Source organism: Melanerpes formicivorus, unplaced genomic scaffold, assembly GCF_026170545.1.
Source record: "Melanerpes formicivorus ecotype bairdi unplaced genomic scaffold, bMelFor1.0.p_v2 SCAF_15, whole genome shotgun sequence".
Taxonomy (NCBI): Eukaryota; Metazoa; Chordata; class Aves; order Piciformes; family Picidae; genus Melanerpes; species Melanerpes formicivorus.
Window position 1 is genome coordinate 10,841,683 of NW_027142367.1, and position 10,539 is coordinate 10,852,221.

The 10,539-nt window shown below is 46.9% G+C and overlaps 1 long non-coding RNA gene across 1 annotated transcript in view; it reads left to right on the plus strand.

The window, feature by feature from the left end:
* Nucleotides 1-7,447, plus strand: part of LOC137445682 (uncharacterized) — a 30,455-nt gene extending 23,008 nt beyond the window's left edge. Inside the window, exon 4 of the long non-coding RNA XR_010988456.1 lies at nucleotides 5,290-7,447. This is a non-coding gene — a long non-coding RNA (uncharacterized lncRNA). The remainder of the gene's footprint in view (nucleotides 1-5,289) is intronic.
* The last annotated feature ends 3,092 nt before the right edge of the window (nucleotides 7,448-10,539 follow it).

The window sequence follows — 10,539 nt, forward strand, 5'->3', positions numbered from 1 at the left end:
ACTCTGAGCAACCTGGTCTAGTTCCAGTTGTCTCTGCTGACTACAGGGAAGTTGGACAAGATGACCTTTGGGGGCACCTTCTATGTGCTACTAGTGGCCTTTGGCAAGCTGAGTGGCTATGTCCTGCTCTCCAAAATGGAGACAAGACTGTATGTGTGATCTGGTGTTTGTTTTTTAAGTTAAGCAGTGGATGAATTCAATCTCCCACGGACCTTTTGAGTTGGTCTTCGGTTTGAAGACGAATTACCTTAACCTTTTTATTTCTTCAGTAGCATTGCAGGGTTGGGTGTCAGAACTCCTTTCTGACACCATCTGTGTGAGAGACAAAGTGTCAATGAGCAATGCTGTTGGTCAGCTGTTGCAGGGGTGTTTTTTCTTGCTCTGGACCAGAGGCCACACCCACCAGTGAGAGACATGTTCAACATGAGTACATATTTCATGTACTTTCCAAAATTAATTCAGTTTATGACCTCTGGTGAGCTCAGCTCAGTGCCACCTCTATTTGAGTTGATGTCAGCAATATTGATGCCATATTAATCCCGAGCTGAATGACAAGATGAGATGATCGTGGTGCTTTTAGGTAGCAACACTGATTGAGGTGGTTTCAAAGCGGGACGAGTTGGTGCAGGCTCAGCATTTCACTGCTCAGCCTTCAGCTGCTGCTGCTGCTTGAACCTTTCTCTGTTACACCACCCACTGTCAAGGAGGCCCAGGGAGAGACCATCAGTCAAACAGGATTATTTTTATTCACTTCCCCAGGCCCTTGGTGAAAAATCATCCTATCATTTGCTGTGCAGTTTGTCTTCAGGTGTTAGACTCCGTTTTGAGCTCCAATAACTTCTTCTCGGTATTAGGCTGAATTTTGTGCTAAAAGAGCTTCTTCTCACGTGTTAGACTGAGGTTTGTGCTCCATGAGCTTGTGCTCTGGTGTTAGGCTGAATTTTGTGCTCTAGGAGCTTCTTCACAGGTGATAGGATGAGTTTTATGCTCCAAAAGCTTCTTCTTGTGCTAGACTGAGTTTTGTGCTCCAAGAGCTTGTGCTGAGGTGTTAGATTGAGTTTTGTGCTCAAGCTTCTTCTCAAGTGCTAGACTGAATTTTGTTCTCCAGGAGCTTCTTCTTGGGTCTTAGGCTGAATTTTGTGCTCCAAGAGCTTCATCTCAGGTGTTAGACTGAGGTTTGTGCTTCAGGAGCTTTTTCTCAGGTGTTAGGCTGAGTTTTGTACTCCAAGATTACTCCTGTCCACTATGCATCAGAGGATAAAAGCTCTTTTGGCAAGGGGTAAGTCTTGTTCCCCAAACTAGAATGGTTTAACTTGGTGGTTTATTAAATCTGGTAATGTGAGAAATAATAAGGGAGGGCAAAATCCCCTGGTGAAAAGAAAAAATTTAAAATTCTCTGACTTGAGAAGATTTTATCCTGTTTAAAGGTTTATTTCCTTGTATTGAAGTCAAGGAGGTGGTGTGATAGTATCCAAACAGCAGCAAACAAAACTAGTTAATGACAAACTGCTCCTAGTTCAAAGGGCACAGTAACTAATCAGCAAATATTATGGCTAGAGGTATTTTTTTCCCTCCTCTTTATTATTTGTAGTTGTTATCTGCTTGGGTTTTATTGTTTTGAGAAGTGGAATAAATCAAGGTGATTCTTAATGACATACATTGTGTCCTGCTCTGAACTGGACAAAGTGCTGACTGACCTTGAAGCCTGCAAATGGTTTTGCTCCAGGAAGAAGTTCTCCTGCTTCTCTGCACACACACCAAGCATACCTCAGGACTTAGCACTCATAAGATACATGAAATGCTGAATGAGAAGGAATAGAGGTAACAAAATTGTTTAATGCAGACTTCTAAAGCTTAGAAGCTCTCCTCGTACAAACTTGATGTTAGAAGAACCAGATGTGTAGAGAGTATTCGGTTAATGGTAAGTTATGGAAAGTGTGTCTCTAGGTCCTGATGGTTTCATCTGTGCTGTGCTCTGAGTCAGATCACAAAGGTTTGGTTTTGGCTGGGGTTAAGTTAAGAGCACTTGGGGGGTACCTAATGCAAAAGACCAGCCTGGGAGGAGTGGTGACACCCTGTCAGGCTGTGCTGCCGTTCAGTGAGACCTGCACAGACTGGCAAGACGGGCAGAGGGGAACCTCATGAAATTCAACAAGGGCAAGTGTAGGGTCCTGCACCTGGGGAGGAATAACCCCATGGAACACCAGAGGTTAAGGGTTCACCTGCTGGAAAGCAGCTCTGTGGAGGAAGGCCTGGGAGTGCTGTTGGACAAGAAGTTCATCATGAGCCAGCAGTGTGCTCCTGTGGCCAAGAAGGCCAATGGTTTCCTAGGGTGCATGAAGAAGAATGTGGCCAGCAGGTTGAGGGAGGTTCTCCTCCCCCTCTACTCTGCCCTAGTGAGGCCACATCTGTAGTACTGGGTCCTGTTGTCAGCTTCCCAGTTCAAGAGAGACAGAGTCCAACAGACTGCCACGAGGATGATGAGGGGACTGGAGCATCTCTGTGAGGAGGGAAGGCCTAGGGCTGTTTAGCCTGGAGAAGACTAGCCTGAGAGGAGATCTTCTCAATGTTTATCAATATCTAAGGAGTGGGTGGCAAGAGGATGGGGCCAGACTCTTCAGCGCTGCCCAGCAGCCAGAGAAGGGGTAACAGGAACAAACTTGAACACAGAAGTTCCATCTGAACATGAGAAAAAATTCTTTACTGTAAGGGTGCCAGAACCCTGGAGCAGGCTACCCAGAGAGGCTGTAGAGTCTCCTTCTCTGGAGAGATTCCAGCTTCCTTGGATGTAGTGATCTTAGGCAACATGCTTGGGGTGACCCTGCTTTATCAGGGTCGTTGGACTAGACGATGTCCGAGGTCCCTTCTAACCCCCACCATTGCTGTGATTCTATGATTCTATCATGCAGAAGTTCTCTGCAGGTCTCTGCAACCACAGGGATACCTTCTTGGAAAGCCTCTCACAGGTCCTACACTCTTCCTATTCCCTAGAGTTTTAAGGATCGGTGGATTCTCTTTGTCTCCCAACAAAAGTAATACATGTGACAGCTGTGTCTGTAACCACCCATCCTGCTTATTTATCTCTGGAAGGGCACTCACAAAGTCCAGAATGCAAGCAGGGATTGAAGCTGATTTTTAGTGACCTTGGTGGATTGTAATGTGCTTAGATGTTGTTCAGCCCATTTATCACACTGTTAGACCAAACAGAGTATCTGCAGCTTAGCAATGTGAGGCATTTTCCTCCTCCCATTCAGTTGTGAAAGCACCTGAGATTACCTGCTTCAAAAGTCACACTTTGGTTGTAGAACATCCCTGTTCAGGACTGAGTAAGAGGTGACATTTTGATGGGCTTGAGCAAAGGAAATTTCAGGATGAGTTTCACAGATGAAGTTTTGCTGTTCCATTTCACTGGGATTGGATTTTACCTGAATGCTTTTGCATCACCCTCCCACAACCGCTCCTCCAGGTGACTTGTAGGTCTCAGGCATCAGCATAGATACATAATTCCTGGAACAGTTGGCAAGGGAGAACAGCAAAGGATGGGGAAGTCTGAACTGTAAAATCCACCTGGATTCAGATAGTTAGTTCACAGGAACTTTGTGCTCTCTTAAAGTGGCATGTAACAAACAAAGATTAAATACTTTAACTGTTGTTATTCAACATGGGTGACAGTAAAACCAAGAGTAATTAAGAGAAAGGAGAAAGGAAAGGAGAAAGGAAAGCTTTGTCATGAAGTCCACAAGGTAAGGGGGAAGTGTGAGACCATGACTGTAAGCTCGGCAAGATAACTGGTGGAGGTCTCACACTGTGGGTTTAATAGAAAAGCCAGGCCCACACCAGAGACAGATTGAACCTGGGAGGATCTTGGTTTTCTGTCTGCAATTTTAATTACCAAGCACATTGTGTGTTGTCCATGAGTAGGAAGCTGTTCAGACAAAAAAAAAATGCAGCAATACTCAGAGGGCACATGGGTGAGGGAGTCAAAGCAGTGCCTTCTGCCCTTGGGAGAGAGCTGCAGCTCTCCTGTGATGGCAGAAATTCTCTCAGACACTTAAACCAATCACCCCATAAGATGATTAAAAAGTCAGGAGAGTGTGGAGAGGAGGGGGTGGTGTTAAGTAATGAAAGATGTCAACTGGAAAGATCTGGGTACCCCTCAGAAGAGGGAGGGATGCAATGACAAGAACAGATTGTTTTCTTATTCAAGTACAGGCAACTCACATTTATTATAGCATCATTTTGGGTGGAGAAGACCTCCACAACTGTTGAGTCCAACCATTGTCAACTGTGGTACTGAACCATGTCCCTTTTAGGTAGGTGTAGAGAGCAAGAAGGTCTCCTGCCCTCAGCCTCCTTTTCTCCAAACAACCCCAGCTGCTCAGCCGCTCCTCACCAGACCTGTTCTCCAGACCTTTCACCAGCTTCATTGCCCTTCTTTGGACACAATCCAGCACCTCAATGTCTCTCTTGTAGTGAGGGCCCCAAAACTAAACCCAGGACTCAAGACGTGGTCTCAGCAATGCTGAGTATAGACAATCACTTCTGGTTTAGAACTGGTTTAATTAAGGGCTTCAGCAGTACAAGGACTAAATGCTGGGCACATTAGACACAATCTCCTTAAATAAGCACCATGAGGTTCCACCACTTTGCTCTGCTCTGGTGAGACCTCACCTAGAGTACTGTGTCCAGGTCTGAAGCCCTCAAAATAGAACAGACATAGACCTGATGGAGCTTGTTCACAGGAGGGCCACAAGCACAATCAGGGGGTTGGAGCACCTCTGCTACAAGGACAGGCTGAGGGAGCTGGAGTTGTTCAGCCTGGAGAAGAGAAGGCTCTGGGGAGACCTAATAGCAGCCTACTAACCTGAAGGGGGCTGCAAGAAGGATGGAGAGAGACTGTTTACAAAGGCTTGTGGTGATAGGACGAGGGACAGTGGTTTGAATTTAGAGAAGAGTGGATTTAGATTGGATGTTAGTAACATGTTCTTTACTATGAGGGTGGTGCAACACTGGAACAGGCTGCCCAGGGAGGTGGTTGGGGCCCCATCTGTGGAGATACTCAAAGTGGGGCTCGACAGGGCTCTGGGCAGCCTGATTTAGTTGAGGATGTCCCTGCTTACTGCAGAGGGGGTTGGACTAGATGACCTTCAGAGGTCCCTTCCAACCCAGACCATTTATGATTCTATGATTCTAGATGTCATTTTTGTGCAAGATGAATCATTCTGTTACCTGCCAATGTTGTTCCTACATGAGGGAAAACTGAAGTCTCTCTCCTCTTCTGTGTTTCAGGTCAGCGAGTTCTACCCCGCTCTTCTGATGGAGGTGAAGAGAATGCACCAATCAAACTTCAAAAGCGAAAGCGGCGTGGTAGCTCTCCTAGTGCTTGTTGCAGGTGCTGCCTTTGAAAACCAGCACCATTTGCTCTTTGTTTTCACTGAGAACGGGCTTTTGTGATCTCAGTGACATGGCTCCTTATCTTGAAAGCAGCAATTTTAACATTTTCCATGAGCAATAACACAAGGACTAGGAGTAGGAGGCTTTGCTTCAAAGAGATTTTGCAAAACCTAGGTGGAAAATCCTCTCTGATATCCTCTCAGAAGGACAATCTCAAAGTGCCCTGAGGCTCTGTTGAAACCAGTCACTGGGTTTTTTGTTTGTTTAATTAAAAAATACAATTTTCTATATTAAATTTAGATTTGCAGCCAAAACTTCTTACAGTCAAAAGTAGATTGGGCACATATTTAGATTTCTCTCTGTAACAATAGGGTGAAAACAACCTCACCAAACCTGAATTTTGGCTTAGAGTTTCTCTGCCACCTGGTGCAGTATTTTTCTAAATCTGTAGCTTCATCTCATACTTCCAGTAAACAGCATCAAGAAATGGACTGAATTTGCTAACCAGAAAAGAAAATGGATCCAAAGGTTGAGTGAGGGCAGTTTTTACAGGCTGAAAGTCAAAATCTGTGTCAGGAGGTGCTGTGTATGTGAAAGGAGTTGGCATGAAGGAGGCTGCAGGACTCCATGCAGTTCCAGACTGCTCCAGAAAGAAGTTGCAGACAATATGCTTGTCTAAATCACAGACTGGTGACCATTGGAAGGGACCTCTGGAGATCATCTAGTCCAACTCCTCTGCTAAAGCTGGTTGCATTTCTGTGAACCTGATCTAGGAGCAACCTGATCTAGTTGAAGATGTTCACTGCAGGGAGGTTGTTCTAGAGGACTTTTAAAGGTCCTTTCCAACCTAAAGCATTCTGTGATTCCATGAATTTGTGGAGCAGGCCACCATTGAGCTGTGTGTGAAGCATCTCAGTTTTATATGTTAAAACAGTTTAAAATTGGAAGCAGTAACATGGATCTGTGGCAGACTTTAAAATTCAAATGCTGCCTAAGTAGTCTCAAAGGTATTTTTACATTTTGGTGTGCCAAGCTAAATCACCTTGTTCTGCTTTTAGTCATCAAGGAAAATACTTAAATGAACAAGGAATTTGGTTGTGTAAGTTCTTTAGATTTGAGTTCTGGTGAGCTCTGGAGAAACTCTGAAGCTCAGGAACTCTGAATTCACAGGTGAAGAAATAAGGGCCCAGTGTGCAGAGCAGCTCACATTTCCTCTGAAGACTTTCTCTGAAGCTTCCTTCAACAATGGTGTTGCCTTTCTGCTCTTCCTCAGAGCTGTAAGAGCAGCTTTGTTTCTCCATGTCTGGGAATTTAAAAACTGCGATTTTCAAATGTAAACTCCATTACTTCTGCTCCTCTTGTTGCTTGGAAAGTGCCATTTCCCCTTCATAAACATACACAAAAAACCCCAACAAACCATCTCAGAGTGAAAACTTTGAGTAGTGACTGGAATTCATCTTGGTAGTTAAGGGCTGATGAAAACCTAAATGACTGTGAGGAGCACCTGACTCTGTAAGCTGATCTGCTTTAATAATAATGATAATAATACTCTGTAAGCCAATCTGCTTTAATAACAATGATAATACTACCACTAATAATAAGTAATGCTGCAGTTAGAGGCTGGCTAGTTGCTTCTGCATTTATCCAAGACTGGTTTGTTTCTCAAGAGAGCTGGCAGCAGACCTGAGGCACTGGCTGCAGTACTGGGGATGTTTGGTGGAGCTTGTTTGCACCATGACTCAAGGCCGTGAGCCACCAGTTGTGGGTGACTTGATTTTCTGGCTGGTCAGGAACTGGTCTAAAGAGATGATGATGAAGGAAGTAGTTTTATATAAGGCTTTTGACTAGGCTGGACCTACTCCATACATGGGATGCTGCCATCTGTTAATGCTTTCTAGTTTACATACTAATTGTATCATACCTAACAGTGTGGGGTTTGGAGTGCTTTGGGTTTTCTGTTTTGCTTGTTTGGTTTTTTTTTCCTTAAATGTAGGATTTGTGGCTTGTTTAACTTACAGTGATTAACCCTAATAAATGCTCTAAATATCTCTGATTTCAGGATGTCTCTGATTTCAATAAAGCAGGCTGTAGTGACAGGACAAGGGGCAATGGTTTCAAACTAGAGAAGAGTAGATTTTGGTTGGATGTTAGGAAGAAGTTCTTTACCTTGAGGCTAGTGGAACACTGGAACAGAGAGGTAGTTGAGGCCCCATTCCTGGAGATATTCAAGGTGAGGCTCAACAGGGCTCTGGGCAACCTGATCTAGTTGAGGATGTCCCTGCTGACTGCAGAGGGGGTTGGATGTGATGACCTATGGAGGTCACTTCCAACCCAAACCATTCTATGATTCTGTGTTTCTATGATTCTATGATTTAGAACAAAATAGGTTTCCCACATCATTTGCTGTGGGAAAAGGGCTGTGTGCAGGTTGTGGGTGGCTTACCTGGGATTTAACTGCTGCTTCGAAATGCGTGTTGTGGCTGGTCTTTCAGTATTCCTTGGGGATCCTGCCATTTAAACCAGAAGTTTATCTGAGAATATGTTTTTTGTTTGATGCAAAGAGAGGTACCTGAATGGCTTGGAAATTTGGAGTCACAGAATCAACCAGGATGGAAGTGACCTCCAAGATCATCAAGTCCAACTGATCACCCAACCCTATGTAATCAACTAGACCATGGCACTGAGTCCCTCATCCAGTCTTTTCTTAAACACCTCCAGGGACACCAACCCTATCACCTCACTGGGCAGCCCATTCCAATGGCAAATCACTCTTTCTGTGAAGAACCTTTTTCTAAGATCAAGCCTAAACTTCCCCCTACACAGCATGAGACTGTGTCCTCTTGTTCTGTTTCTGGTTGCCTGGGAGAAGAGACCAACCCCCACCTGGCTATGACCACCCTTTAGGTAGTTGTAGACAGCAATAAGGTCTCCTCTGAGCTTCTTCTTCTCCAGGCTAAACACCCCCAGCTCCCTCAGCCTCTCCTCATAGGGCTTGTGCTCCAAACCTCTCCCCAGCTTTGTTGCCCTTCTCTGGACTTGTTCCAGCAAGTCAACATCTTTCCTAAACTGAGGGGCCCAGAACTGGACACAGGACTCAAGGTGTGGCCTAACCAGTGCTGAGTAGAGGTGCAGCATGATTTCCCTGCTCCTGCTGGCCACACTGTTCCTGATACAGGCCAGAATGCCATTGGCCTTCTTGGCCACCTGGGCACACTGCAGGCTCGTGTTCAGCCTATTGTCAACCAGCACCCCCACGTCCCTTTCTACCTGGCTGCTCTCCAGCCATTCTGTCCCCACCTTGTAGCAATGCATGGGGTTGTTGTGGCCAATGTGTAGACCCCAGCACTTAGATGTGTTAAATCTCATGCCCTTGGACTCTGCCCATCTGTCCAGCCTGTCAAGGCCCCTCTGTAGAGCCTTCCTGCCCTCTAATAGATCAACACCTGCCCCCAGCTTGGTGTCATCTGCAAACTTATTGATGATGGACTCAATCCCCTCATCCAGATCATCAATAAAGATAGAATAGAATAGAATAGGATAGACCAGACCAGGTTGGAAGAGACCTTCAAGATCATTGCGTCCAACCTATCATCCAACACCACCTAATCAACTAACCCATGTAACCAAGCACCGTGTCAAGTCTCCCCCTGAACACCTCCAGCGATGGTGATTCCACCACCTCCCCGGGCAGCCCATTCCAGTGGGCAATCACTCTCTCCGTGTAAAACTTCCTCCTGACCTCCAGCCTGAACCTCCCCTGGCGCAGCCTGAGACTGTGTCCCCTTGTTCTGGTGCTGGTTGCCTGGGAGAAGAGACCAATCTCTGCCTGTCTACAACCTCCCTTCAGGTAGTTGTAGACAGCAATAAGATCACCCCTGAGTCTCCTCTTCTCCAGGCTAAGCAGCCCCAGCTCCCTCAGCCTCTCCTCATAGGGCTGTGTTCCAAACCCCTCACCAACTTTGTTGCCCTTCTCTGGACACGTTCCAGCAAGTCAACATCCTTCCTAAACTGAGGGGCCCAGAACTGGATACAGGACTCAAGGTGTGGCCTAACCAGTGCAGTGTACAGGGGCAGAATGACCTCCCTGCTCCTGCTGGCCACACTGTTCCTGATGCAGGCCAGGATGCCATCGGCCCTCCTGGCTGCCTGGGCACACTGCAGGCTCATGTTCAGCCTACCATCAACCAGCACCCCCAGGTCCCTCTCTGCCTGGCTGCTCTCCAGCCACTCTGACCCCAGCCTGTAGCACTGCATGGGGTTGTTGTGGCCAATGTGCAGAACCCGGCACTTGGATGTGTTCAATCTCATGCCGTTGGACTCTGCCCATCTGTCCAGCCTGTCGAGGTCCCTCTGCAAAGCCTCTCTACCCTCCAGCAGATCAACTCCTGCCCCCAACTTGGTGTTGTCTGCAAATTTACTGATAATGGACTCAATGCCCTCATCCAGATCATCAATAAAGATGTTAAAGAACATGGGGCCCAGCACTGATCCCTGGGGGAACACCACTAGTGACTGGCCGCCAGCTGGATGTGGCACCATTCACCACCACTCTCTGGGTTCGGCCATCCAGCCAGTTCCTAACCCATTGCAATGTGCTGCTGTCCAAGCCATGGGCTGACAGCTTGGCCAGGAGTTTGCTATGGGGGACGGTGTCAAAGGCCTTGCTGAAGTCCAGGTAGACTACATCCACAGGCCTCCCCACATCCACCAGGCGGGTCACCTGATCATAGAAGGAGATCAGGTTGGTCAGGCAGGACCTGCCCTTCCTAAATCCATGCTGGCTGGGCCTGATCCCTTGGCCATCCTGTAAGTGCTGTGTGATTGCACTCAGGATGACCTGTTCCATGATCTTGCCTGGCACTGAGGTCAGGCTGACAGGCCTGTAATTCCCTGGCTCACCCAACCGGCCCTTCTTATGGATGGGCACCACGTTGGCCAGCTTCCAGTCCTCTGGGACCTCACCAGTGAGCCAGGACTGCTGAAAAATGATGGAGAGCGGCTTGGCCAGCTCATCTGCCAGCTCTCTCAGCACCCTAGGATGGATCCCATCTGGTCCCATGGACTTGTGGGGATCCAGGCGGCTGAGCAGATCACCAATTACCCCATTCTGGAACAGAGGGAAACTATGCTGCTCCCTGGCTCCTT